The following is a 14,379-nucleotide window of genomic DNA, read 5'->3' on the forward strand; positions in this document are numbered from 1 at the left end:
GACCACTGTCTGCCAAGACCTAAGGCTCCATCACTAATCTAGTGCTTATCAAAGATTTTTTCATGTGTTATTTTAAAAGGGTTTGTTGGAACATTTTCTCATATTTCTCATTCTGATGGCTGTGGTGGTTGCTTCCAAAACCAAGGCAGAGTACTGGGACTTTCAAGTCCCATCTAATTTTTCTTTTGCCAGAAGCCACAGTGAGATGAAGCCGGTCAGTCACTGATTCTCCCTGAAAAACCTAGGAAATATTGCCTCTTTGAAGCATGAGACAGTTTAGAAGGGCCATTAAAAAGGAAGAGGTGGTCTGTAGGATTTCAGAAAGAAAAGAGCTGAGCGAGAGTCAAGAGACAACAGGCACTTATGATTGATAGACATCAGGAAACCATAGAAAAAGGCATTACCCTGCGGACCCTACCCATGCAGTAAATAATTTCTCATTTTGATTTCCAACGCTCTGTACCGGAATTTGGCTGTTTTCTTGTGTGCTCATGCACAACGTGTGTGTCAAGTGGATGAAATGAAAGACCACAGTGATAGGCTGAGGAGCACAATCATTAAGTAGTCTTTTCAACACTGTTGGGCAACACGTGCCATTAAACAAGACATTTCAGTAGCACTTTTTTTCCTTATATACCTTTTTCTTTTGTCCCACTCTACAAGTCCATGCTGAAGCTTGTGCAAAGTCATCTGTGGGTCTTGCTGCCTCAGGACATGTTGGTGGAAGATGTGTTGGATCCAAAATGCTGATTAGGCAGCTGATGAAAGGTGGGATTTTGAAGGAAAGGGAAGTTTCAGAAAAATCAGGAAGAATACATGGACACTGGAGAGGAGAGAGAGGAGGAAGGGAAAGGGAAGGAAAACATTATTCCTAGCCCAGGTATAATATTTTTCATTCTGTAAGTGCTTCAAAGAAACAATGATTATGGGCTGACTTCGGTTAAAAGCCAGTAATAAAGGAATCAGTCATGTAATAAAAATAAATAAATGTTGTCTGAAAAATTCAAATGTCGCACTATTCTGTGGATGCTGTCAGCTTCCGGACAGACCACAGGCAGAACTGGCCCTGCAAAGAGATGGATGCAGAGTGACAGCATCATGTCCCTGTCAAATGATCACACAGGAATAGTCTATGAATTCATGTTAGCACAGGAATGTACTTGGAATGAGGTCTGGTCTCTCAGCTCCATGACGATCTATTTAAAAAGGCAGTCAATGGCCTGATTTTTCTTACCCTTGTTGTTTCTTGTGTTTTCTTTTCATGTCTGAGGTGTTTATTAGGTTTGAGGGCTGTACAAATGAAAACAGACAAACAGCCATCAGTTGGCAGTGGGGCTGTTTAGCCAAGCAGAGGCTATTTTGGAGATCCACCATTCTGTCTTTCACTGCTGCTTGGAATACAGATGTTCAGGAGCCAAATTGCATGCTCCATTTTTAACTTGTCGTCCTGGTCCCTGGGGGTGGTGCAGGGGTTATTTGCACAGGTGAAACACTGAGGCTTTGCTGCTCTGCAGAAGGGCTAACAGATATCCTCCCCACCCTCTGACCACAGGGAAAGGCATCAGTAGGGCCTGTGCATGATGGGAGATACTTTGCATATTTCTGATTTCTGTTTCTGGAAAAAGTATTGGGGTATTGTTAAGCACTGTGGATCAAAAGGTGAACTGGTAATGGGGGTGACCTGCTCTCATCTTACTGAGGATTAGTAGGATCACCTCAGGGGGTGGGAAAGAAGGAAAATCTTCAAGCTTTGATGTAATCCACAAGGCAATATGGCATTGGAAATACCAATTTCTTTTTCTCGGGATTCCACTACAACTTCTCATGCCACTGAAGCCTCTGCTCTGCTCTACCAATTGGTTGAAAAACGGAAGGAAGACATAAGGATGCAAAGTAGAACCCACCGCTGTTCCAGGTTTTCTCCTACTCTCCCTAAGTGCCAGAGGGAGAGCTGAGCAGGCAAGCAAAAGGAGGTGTAGGCAAAGATTTGCTATACCATCACACCTTAGATGTCTGCACTTCTAAGACTGTGAGCAAAATCCCTTGGCCCGGCCCTTCCTGCTTCATTTTCCCTCCAAATTTTTATCTGTTTTCCAAATTTAAGCTCTCTGCTCAGGCAACCTATAATTCACTATGAGTTTCCCCCAAATAATTTTGTGCCTGAACAGCATTTAGTGCAACAATGGTATTTGCAGTATTTCTGTGGGATGCTACCCTCTACGGCGAACTGCAGGGAACACCTATGAGACTCTGGAATGCACAGCAATAAGTCCTGCAGTAGGACATACATAGACACATACATAGAATTAGAGAATCATAGAATGGTTTGGGTTGGAAGGGACACTAAAGATTACCTAATTCCAATCCCCTGTGCCATGAGCATGTTTGTATAGTGCCACACAAGGAAAAGGGACACAAGGACACTATTAGCTGAAAGTTTCTGTGTTCCCTTTCAGTTGAGCTGCGCCCCTTGCCTGCACAGAGCATCTGCCCATTTAGGGCATGGTGTTCAGTCTTCCTTTTCTTATTCAGGGATGATGACTTGTTTGTTGAGTTTGGTTGGATTTTTGGGGGAAATAGTGGATTTTTTTATGGGGGTTGTTGCGTTGTTTTTTTTTTTTTAAGCAGGGGGGTAGAGGGGAGTTTGGGTTTTTTTTTCTTTGTTTAAGGTGGTTCTTTTTTTTTCTTTTTTGGGAGGAGGGTTTTTTTTGTGGTTTTGTTTTTTTTTCCACGAAGTAGGGACATTAATTCATATCCAGTCACACAATATATGAAGGAAGGGAGAAATGGGAGAAAATGAGAAACAGTCTCACAGAAGAGGTATTTTTTATGGCCAAGAGCTCAGCTCAGGGTGGCAGGAGATAAGAAAGTGCTCTGGGGCTTTGCAGACTGACAGTCCTTTCATAGAATCATAGAATCGTTAGGGTTGGAAAGGACCTTAAGATCATCTAGTTCCAACCCCCCTGCCATGGGCAGGGGCACCTCACACTAAATCATATCACCCAAGGCCTCGTGCAACCTGGTCTTGAACACTGCCAGGGATGGAGCATTCACAACCTCCCGGGCAACCCATTCCAGTGCCTCACCACCCTAACAGGAAAGAACTTCCTCCTTATATCCAATCTAAACTTCCCCTGTTTAAGTTTTAGCCCGTTACCCCTTGTCCTGTCACTACAGTCCCTAATGAAGAGTCCCTCTTCAGCATCCCTATAGGCCCCCTTCAGATACTGGAAGGCTGCTATGAGGTCTCCATGCAGCCTTCTCTTCTCCAGGCTGAACAGCCCCAACTTCCTCAGCCCATCTTCATATGGGAGGTGCTCCAGTCCCCTGATCATCCTCGTGGCCCTCCTTTGGACTTGTTCCAACAGTTCCATGTCCTTTTTATGTTGAGGACACCAGAACTGCACGCAATACTCCGAGGTCTCAGTAGAGCAGAGTAAAGGGGCAGGATGGTGTACAAAGAATCAGGATGACTGCATGGGAAAAGCCAACTTTGTGCCATGATCTCATCTTTAGGCTCATCTTCAAGTCTGTCTCTGCTTCCTGAGGGATGTTGTGTGGTGTCACTTCCACAGTGCACTTTCTGGTCAAGAGAGGGAGATCTAAGGAGCATCCTTCTTGAATGATGCATGATCTGAATGCCTGATCTGAAATGAATGGAGTGCCTAAGGGGAGAGGCAGAAATGGGGACTCAGTTCTCATCCGTCTGTGCTGTTTGAAGCAGAAATATTTCCTTGGCATGCCGGAGTGAGAGACAAACACATAATGACTCAATCTTTCTTTCTGGTGCCTTTTTGGTGGCACTCGTGACCTGCCTGATTGGCTCTTGGTTCCCTGATTTCCTGGAAATCTCTTCAAGATGACACATAAAAATTACTAGGGATTTCTAAAGAAAAGTGTCAAGAAGCTACCTGCTCCCCAAAACAGTCCTGCCATAAATTTCCAGTGATACAATAGATCTCATAAACAGCTGGCAAGATATCAGAGGAGATCTAGCTATGGGCACTAGTCAGTACTTGTGTAGTACCCAGGAGCATCTTGAAACCTGCACCTAAAATCTGGGAGATCTGAGTAAAGAGAAATGCTAACATACTGGAGATAGCCATGATGTGCGCGCATAATGCGTGTATCTTTGTGCAGCCCTGGGTGGATGCAGCCATGCGAAATGCAAGAAGAGGTTCACGTGATACCCTCCCCAGTCCGCCTGCAGCAGCGGGGCTTCGGCTGAGGACATCTTTATTTGGAGCTCAGGCCAGGCCAAGTAAAAAAAAATCTTTGAATTCACCTTTATACAGCACCGTTTTTAAGAGAGTCACTCTGCTGCGTGTAACCACAGAGTAAGGAGAAGGGGAGGGAAGGCCCCTCACTGGCTCTGAAGAGCAGGTACTGTTCCCTTCTGGTGCTATTTCTGGAATGTCTTGGAAGTACCCTGGCTTGTGCTAAAATAGTGTGCAGGCCCTGACTTACCTCATGTTGTGAGAAGAGGCAAGTGGTTTGGGGCGAGCCTTGAGAAAGGCAGGCAGACTGTGCCAGGACAGGAGGCACACACAGCCCTTTTGATTCCCTGAAAATTAAATAAGGAGTAAAGATCCACAAGGCTGAATGTGGGAAAGTATGTGTGAATTGGTGCCTCTGCTCCAGGGGGAGGTCACCTGGGTGAGAGGTCGTGCAGTGCTGTTTGAGGTATTGGAGAAAGACCATCCATGCCTCCTGGCATGGGGTGGAAGGTCCCCAGGGTCTGCTCTTCCCAGCCCCCCAGAAAAGGCTTGCAGGAGAGGGAGGAGAAAAGGCAAGAAGTGATGTACAAGAACACTCATTTTGGGGATGTTTGAGGGGTGAATGCTGGCACAGTAGTTGACCAGCGTTGGTGCATGGCGTTTTGCAAAGTGAGCCCTAGGGATGAGCACCCTGGCAACAGCAAAATGGTGCAGAAGGGTTACACTTGATTCTTACAAGGAAAAAGCTTCAGTCTTTGACAAGTTAAGAATTCTTTTTATTTACCTTTCTTTAATGTCATTTTAAAAGAATCAGTCTGCTAACCAAAACAATATGACTTAGAATTTGTCTGCTGCAGGCTAGGGCTCTCCTGCATCTCTCTGGATCAAGCTACCAATGTGACTCAAAAATTAAGGTCTCCGTTTCCACTATCAATCCCTTAGCACTGTAGCTGCATCTAGCACCAAATGAGGATTAAATCTAAAACATTCACACAGGGCTCCTCATCTGTTGTCTCCGGATGTAGCCACTATAGGAGTGTGATATTTGCTAGGTGGATCAGCTTGCAGTTTTTTGACAGCACTTCGGACCACTGGCTAGTGGAGAATTTGTTTGTCCAGGTCAGTGGTGCTTCATGTAGTTCAGGGAGCAAATCACACCTGACCTCAGCTTGTGGTTCCACGGCTCTCCCTGTCAACTCTGGGATGAGGTCTGTCTGCACTGCACCGTGTATTTGCTCAGTCTCTGCTAAGATGAAACTCCTGATACTGCCAGGGGGATTTGTCCCTGAATAGCAGACAAAATTGAGGAAGGACTTCCTAACAAGGACTACCAATTACTTTCCTTTGGATATAGTGCATGTGAACTACTAACTCACTCCCACTCATTTTGTGAATATGGCACAAAATACATAAATAATTTGATCAGCAAGGAAAATAGACAAATGTCTCAGATGCTTCTGCTACTCTCCTATCAGTCTAGATTATGAAGTAAAGGTCTTTGCAAAGATGCAGCAATTGACCATATAGACAGGACTCAAGGAGGCAGCAGTATCTGAGTGTAAGCTTAGTTAGGAGCATGTCCATTGTATGGTGTATGTGACCTTCCACTGGTGACAGGACACCAGGTATGTTGTAATAAATATGAATCTCTGCCCTTGGTTTCATATCTCCTGTGAAAATCAAGACCTCAGGGGAAGGAGGAGGTGATGAGGTCAGACTTAGAAATGTTCCACCTCCAGGCAGATTCCAGATGGCACAGAACATAAGCCTTGAATACCACTTCGCTCTTCTCGAGCAAGTGATTAAGCCCATTATTGTTAAGGTGAAACATGGCAGACCATGTCTTAAATCACATAATCTAAACATAATGCCATGGGGTAAGCAGCTGCCCTGTTAGATGTAAGCACCTTCCACCTTGGGTACTAGCTCAGCTCCCATGCACTCTCTTGCTTACATGGGTTTATCGTTATTGAATCATAAATGATAGGTAATGCCACTGTCTCCCTCCATTTCCTGAAGAACAGAAAGGCTGAGCCAGCTAGGTAAAAAAAAAAAATAAAAAAAGATGTATCCTTAAAAAGAAAAAGAACTGAGACAGTTATTTTCCCAAGATCATGAAGTTATCTACACTGCAGAAGATATCAAGTCCAAGATAAGGAATGTGGAATAGCCCAGATTCTTGTTCAAGGTCAGGTCTATGTACAGCAGGCTGACTGTTTCCTAATTCCACATGAAAGGCCATGAGCCTTTTAGGTACTGACATAGTGATCCTAAGAAAAAATTATCGTCTTTCGTGAGGACTGTGTCACCTACAGCTGTGTGTTTCTAGCATGGAAGGGAGTATGTGTGCTGCATGGCATGTGATAGGAAATGGCTCTATGCAGAGGTGTTTGAAGGTGAAGAACAATACTCAGGTTTCCTCTTAAAGGGAATTGGTGGAGTCATGCCAAAAGAGATCCTGCAAATGAACTTACATCCATGCAGTAGGGATGACTTTAGGATGAGAACCTATAAGAACTAAAGTGGTAAGCTATTCAGCAGCTTAGATGCATTCACTGAGCCCCTGGAGCTTTGGAACACCAGCCACCCAGCCGCTGACAATCACTCTGACCTTCCTGCTTCTCAGGATGCAGAGCTACACTGGTAATGGCAAATTAAGTGCTATTGGAACTGTTGTGTGGTCCAGAGGCCAATGGGCACAGAGTAGCACGTGCATACCATCAAATTCCACTACCTTCCACAACAGGATGGCCACATCCCAAATGCCTGTGGGGAATGGCTCCTGGCCTTGCTAACCCCAGACATTGCCCAGGAACTGTCTGGAAGGTTGCTAGTAGGCAGTTGAAAGTCAGTGCTCAGTATTGTTCCTTTTTTCATTCACCAGTACAGATGTAGATAGTATCACTGGGGACAAATCCGTACACCTTGCCCTTGCTCCTGTGTCAACTGGCCCTGGCATACACGCATGGAGGGTGACATGGGGAATGCTAAAGGTGGGCTGGGTAGGATTTTACAGCTGCTCCTCCAGGGATAAATTCCATCCTTGGATGTTTTTTTGCACTGTTTTGTGAGCCATATCTTAAAAATAGCTCAAAAAGTAAGGTTTGGTAATGATGAGAAGCTAATGCTCATTTTGCATCAGAGGTGTTCAGTGTTCCTGCAGATCTCTGTTTTGTGTTTGGTATCAATCAACTAATCACCAAGCATTACCCTAGGACATGGCTCCTGTTGTCTGACACACTGAGAATTTATTACCTATTGCCCCATGGATCAGCCCTCCAGACATGTTTCTCCCCCTCCCACTTCCTGCTCTCCTCTGCTCACAAGCAGGAGAGAAATTCAGCTGCCTATGGAGGGAAGGCAGGGAAAGCAGGGGAAGCCTTGTTTAAAAAATGAAAGATGCAGCTTCAGTGTTTGTTTAGGAATATGTGGTGGTGGGGCTGAAATAAAGGTTATTTTGGATAGACAGAGAGCTTTACAGAACCTTCATTCACTCCCTTTGACTGGATTGCATAAAGGGCTACAGAGCCGATAAACTTTTAATGAATGTAAATTCCTCTCTTAATTAAATTACAGGAAATTAAAAAAGACACATTTCATGGGCTGGTGGGGGAAAAAAAGTGATATTTGTCCCCCCAAAAGAGATCAGATTTCCAGTCTGTTTAGTCCTGGATTTCAACCTCCTTCCTCCAGACTGTGCGGGGAAATACGTAGACGTCTATGCTTGCCTGGAGCTCAAGAAACAGGTCTGTTCTCTGAGGGACAGAAGTGATTCTTTCTTCGACATGACAGTGTGTATTCTCCAGTGACTATATGTCAGGAAGAGGTAATGCATGTTTGAGTAATGAACCACTCTCCTTTTCGTCTCATGCAGGGAAACCGTGGCCATTCCTACTGTGAGAAACCTGCAGTCTCAATAGGTAAGAGCAAATGCATTAAAACCCTCATTGGAAATTAAGCTGATGATATGCAATCAAATGACTCAGCAAGGAAAGAGATGTGATCTCTTAATAGGCTCTGCCTTTCATTGCAAAACCATTCAAAGCTTGAAGGCACCTTCTGCAGCCGCAGATAATGCAGATCCCCTTGCAGCATCATGTGGTCATGTGTGCTCTCTCCTATGTAAGTGTGATTCTCACTGTGCTAAAGGGCCCTTCCTTCTCCAGATCTAACACATAAGGGCTGGGAGGTGAGAAATACTTCCTGTGCAGAACCGGCTTGGCCTGACCCAAACTTTGTGTTTTGGTGTGTCTTTCAGTGCAGCTAACAGCCTCCTAGTACACCCTCTCTGACACTCCAGGCATCCTCGTAGTTGTGAACATGAGCATCCTGACTCAAATTCCATTCCTCACCTAATCTTTAGAGCTGCCTCTGGAAAAGAATAGATTTCTCTATATACTGCTTTGAATAGCCCCCAGGTTATTCTGCCTGGATGAAGGAGGTCTGTTCTGTTCAGCATGCAACACAATTCAAGACTTGTTAATATATATAAGAGAGGGAAAAGAGAGAAAAAAAAGCAGAAAAAAAAAGGTCTCCTTTGTGAAAAATGTACTTGTGAAAGGGGGAAATGTCTGGTGGTGGTGGTGTCAAAAGCTCTAGAAGACTGAGTCTATTTTGGAGCCTCCTGAGGTTAGGTTTAATCAGCTCAACACACATAGTTTCACTCTTAATGTGACATTAATTTTCACTGCTAGCTGAAAAATGCCTTAATACTCAATGGGAAATTGTCTTTTTCCCATGCCAGAGACCAAGGGCATATCTCATCTCTCCGAACCATTCCAGGATGTTTGAACAGAGAGGTAGAGTTGTAAGCCATGGATGGGAGTGAGAGTCTGACTTTGATAGGACCATAAATACATTTGCCATGTTTAATGGGGGATGACTGAAAAAAATACCATTTCAAAGAGGCTTGTGCTTTGTCTGAAGAGATGTAGAACTATTTAATAATAAGGCTGGAGTCTCTTTAGTTGCACCTTTTCCTTTTGCCACTGACAGACTTTCACAGGTAGTTTTCAAGCACTGTATTCAAACAGCATTATTATTTTGGGATGCATTGTCCTCACTTTCATCAAGTGAATAAAAATATCAGGAATCCCATCTAAAAGGAGGTTTTCTTATACAACAGCCAGAGCATTAATTCCAAATGTGTTATTAAACACAGCCTCAAGTCTGAATTGGCAATGGGGCCAGATCTTCCCAACTTTGTCTTTGCATTGCTGGCCACTGAACCTACCAGCTACCTACTAAACAACCTATCAATATGAAATGTCCAATGAAGGATTCACTGGGCTTCTGACAGTCCCGGTGAGATCACTCCAGTGATGTTGCTTTTTATTCTGGGAGCATTTAGCTCATTACATATTCTGTTATCAGACCTATATAGACTCATTCATTTAAGAAGGGTGAAAAACACCTCTTCTGGGTTCCTTACTTTGTTTTCACCTTCCACAGAAAATCCACTCTCACAGACCTGCTGGGTGAACAACACAAAGTCCATCTCAATTCTTTGTATGTTCCTGCTGGAATACCAGCAGGAAATTTCCTGTGTTTGGTGGTGGAGAATTCTCAACTTACGGTGAACCCCAGTATCTGTGCTCCATCTTCCTTGATGACATGCCTTAGTGTTAGTTGTGAGTAGCAACCAAAACACTGAATACAATAAAACCTACACTGGTAGCAGTAGCTACCTTATTGCCTCTGTTTGGTCCAGTCACTAGAGAGAGACCATCCCATTCAATTAAATATTGAATGCCAGTTCTGTATTGCTACTGTGAAGGCCCTGAAACAGATGGTTTCAAATGAGGTTGTATGAACTGATTTTCAGTTTGGGGATATTATAACTTTATAAGCTAGTACATATCTCACAAGAATTTCCTTCAATGCTTGGTAAGTTCAGGTGTGGGCATAAGAACAAAATTCTACTGTCAAGTAATAAATAGTAAATATAATCATTTTATGTCCTGTATTTTTTAAATATTTAGTACAGCTGCATGAATAATGGATGAATAATAATAAAAAAAAAAAGAATAAATAAAAAAAACAGCCAGAGATCAAAAGAAAACAAAAATACTTGTTTTGTGGGATTTCTTAGCACAGTGAGAAAAAAAAAAAACATGTTAAACCTTTTGGAGTTCTAGGAATATTTTTTTTTGCCACATGGGAATTTGTAGACCATACCTTAATGCCTGAAAATTTTTGACTGAAAATTCTCATTTCCCTGTAGGATATAATTTTCCAGAACAGCAAAGACTGAGGCTTAAGAAGAGAATTTGATCACGTTTGAATTTGTGGCAGGTAAATGGACAGACCTTCCTTTATACAAAGACACTGAGACACAAATTATTGTATCCGTTAACCATAGACCATCTTATAGAGATAGCAAGAGGTTACAGGCAATGACCTTTTCTATTCCTCATAATCAGAGGCCAATCTTATCAGCACCATATATCACTGTGGGTGAAACATGGTCAACTGTGCCTACAAGAGACACTGCACACCATAGAGAAAGGGATATGAAGATAATCTCTTACTATGTATGAAGTTCTTTCTAGTGCTTTGAAAGTAGCTGTCTGGTTAGAGTGAATAGACACTCTCCCTGCTATTCCTTGCACTCTGAGCTGTCTATAATTTAATCAGGTTCTCCCTGGATATCTACCAGATGTACCAGTTCCAGCTGCTCAGCATGGATCTAAAGGGTGCAGATTGAACCACTTCAGCTTCATTCCATGCATTATGGTCTGTTGCCTCTCTGGGATAAAAGACTCATCTTTATCATTCATGTGATCTTGGAATCTCATTAAAGTCATACATTTAAGATGCTGATAGAAGAAAAAAACCCAGGGAAGACTTCTAATTAGAGATTATAGAATGATAGGATGGTTTGGATGAAAGGGACCTTAAAGACCATCTAGGTCCACCCCCCTCCCACAGGCAGGGACACCTTCCACTAGACCAGGTTGCTCCAAGCCCCGTCCAACCTGGCCTTGAACACTGCCAGGGACGGGGCAGCCACAGGTTCTCTGGGCAACCTGTACCAGGGCCTCACCACCCTCACAGGGAAGAGCTTCTTCCTCACATCTCATCTCAATCTCCCCTCCGTCAGTTTGAATCCATTCCCCTTTGTCCTATCCCTACCTGCCCTTGTCAAAAGCCCCTCTCCAGCTTTCTTTTCAGCCTCCATAGCCACTGGAAGGCTACTGTAAGGCAGAGGTTCAGAGCGGGTGGCAAGGATTACCGAAGGTAAGAAACAGGAGGAAGGACTGAGTTAGAAAAAACCTTTTTAAGATCTTGGGACTGCACATTCACTATTCATGAACTAACTCACAAAATTTGTTATATCTTTGCAGGATCCTGCTGATACACCCAGAAAGTGCAGGTCCCTTGGGCTTTTGGATCAAATCTCCATGCAGGTTGTTCAAAAGGTGCTGCTGAGTACAGCTCAGTGTTTTGCTGTTTTGGAGTGGAACATAACACATCCTTAGGTCACAAGAGGGCTGTGGTTTCATCTGTGTGTGAGATGAATGCCTTCTGGTCAGTATTGTTGGAATGCACAGCCCTGCTGGATGACACCCCACTTCTTTGGAGTGTCTAGTCATGAGTTCGCCCATTGCTCCATAGAGTAAACATGGATGATGGGAAGATTAAATTAGCTGAAGACTAATTAACAGATTAAGATTAATTAAGATATAGGTTAATTCATGGAGTAGGAACATGCTGGTAATGATGCTCTCCAGACAGGGAAGATGCTGGCCTGACTGTGTGGGAGATGGGCTGTGAATCCTGGTTTTCATGCTCAGCACATATATGACACTGCTGGTGGCACAAAAGATGATGGAAGGCAGTGAAAGGGCCGATCTACCACCCTCATGGATTCAGTACCTGGACTAAAAAAACCTGGGTCCATCTGCATGTTAACAAACCATTTTGTTTTCAGGAGCACATTTGCTAAAGATTAGTGGCAAATCTTGCTTCTGTGCAACTCCAGAGGGAGGCAATGGAGGAAAGGCACTGTGGTTCCTAAATAAGTGAAAGGGTGGAACATGCATTACAAATGGAAGGGGCTTTCTTCTTCCTTCCACCACTGCCATGATGGGGGTAGCCACAGACTACTTTGAAGTTCTGCCCTTCAGGCTCTTTGCCATCATTTGTGCTCAGCTCTTCCAACAAAAGCACAGTTTCTTGGTGGCAAGAGACTTGGCCGAGGAGCAGAAGGCAGGCTTTTTACATTAAGGGAAGGGCTGTGAACAATTTTGCCTTTATCACCACAAAAGGGACTGTAAATCCCTCAGAGTTATGGATTCTGGTTCTGCAACTTGATCTCCCAAAACCAGTCATTTAAGTTAGGATAAATCTTTTCATTATTATTATTATATGGTTTGTTATTTTATTCTAAAAGAGAAAGAGAGAGAGAGGAGGGAGCAATTTGCTCTAGCATGGCTTGAAAATAATATTTGCAGCCAAAGAGGTATTTTATGTGTACTGTTTTGCCTAACTGTGCTTTGTAAGGGTATGAAAGGACTAGAAGGCTCAGACCAGATCTCTCCATTAAGAAATGGAGCTTAGTCTATTTCTTGGCACTACTAAGAAAGCTAATATTTTCTCTTTCTCCTTTCTTTGCTAAACTTGGTGGAGTAGAAGGTCTAATTCCTAGCTCCAGTTTGGGATCCAGGAAGGCTGGCAGGCATTTTACCTTGCAAAATTATGCCCTGCACAGTCTTGGTCCTGGCTGTTTACAGCTCTTTCACACTCACTCCTTTGATCCCATTCAGCTCATTGCAAGTTTGTAGACTTGCTCCTTCCTTGGGAGCCAAGGGGAAGCTGCAGCTGCAAAGCCTGCTTTGCCATCTGCTTGCCTGGTGTTTGAGGATCTGGAAAGGAAGAGAGGCCATGCCATCATTTGTGTTGTCTTCGGGACTCCAAGGAGCCCTACAAGAGAGCAAGGTTTTCAGCTGCCATATATATCTGCTGACTCACACTATTTAGTTGTAGACACCTTCACCCTGACATGAACGGCAGAAAGCTGAGCAGCCTGTTTTGCTTATTAACAAATGCCCGTGGCAAATTTCCTTTATGTTGCATTTACAGTGCCAAATATGCTTTTAAAAGCATCTCTGCTCTGTGCCACTGGTACCAACTTCAGTAGCTATTTGGTGCTGGTGTAGTAGTTTGCCATCACTGTTTTGGAAAATGGTCTGCATTGAACACCTGGACCCACTCTCTAAAGCTGCATCCTGGCAGCTTCCTGAGCTGGCTTTTCACAACCAACGTGATGGAATGGAAGGGGGCTTGTGAGCTGCCAGTCTCTTGCCTCAGCACCTCAACAAGGATTTTCCTTCTGAAAATGTGATTGGTGTTTCCATCTGCCAATGCAGTACTGCTAGCCCTAGTTCAAAAATCTCTGACTTGCTGTGTCATGATGTTGCCCCTCAGTCGTCACGAATGGTTGGATGGAGCAGCCTGGTCTGGTGGAATTGTCCCTGCCAGTGATTGGAACTAGATGATATTTAAGGTGGCTTCCAAACCAAACTAGTCTATTCTAGGATTCTGTGAATAGAGAAACAGATCTATAAACATTTCCTCATATATGCGTATAATAAATCACAAATGAAAATAATTATATGATCCTTATTATCTATGTGTATATACCTGTGATATTTATATATATGTTTACTCGCTTGTTTAATAGGCAAAATCCTATGTGGTCTGTCTTTGATTTATAAACTCCTCTCCTCTCCAGATCCCGCATGTGTACAAATGGGTGTAGTGATTCTTTTCCTGTTTTAAAGTTTCAACCCCCTAAAATCTGCTGTCATGACTGCACATTCGCCTTTCCTAACTGGTTCTGTTGTTGTTGCCTGGATAAGGAAAGCCATTAATTAAAATGTTTAAGTAAGTCTAGAGTATTTTGGCGCAGCTGGGTTAGGTAGGTTTATGCTGGCAGGGTGAGGCTTGCATGTGGCAACAGGCACATTATGTGCTCAGGCTACCCCAGTGTCTCTCCCCTTCTATCCTCAAAAGCAATACGACTCACTGCAGTCTTAATAATTTGTAGAGGTCAGCTTTCCAGGCAAGAAGGAAATCCAGATCTGCTGGGATACTGAGCCATAGGATCTTCCAGGCTCAGACACATTTCCAAGTCCTTGCTGAGAGCGAAGCACAGCCT

Source organism: Pezoporus occidentalis, unplaced genomic scaffold (assembly GCF_034315485.1).
Source record: "Pezoporus occidentalis ecotype Australia unplaced genomic scaffold, CSIRO_AGI_Poc_V1 ctg82, whole genome shotgun sequence".
Taxonomy (NCBI): Eukaryota; Metazoa; Chordata; class Aves; order Psittaciformes; family Psittacidae; genus Pezoporus; species Pezoporus occidentalis.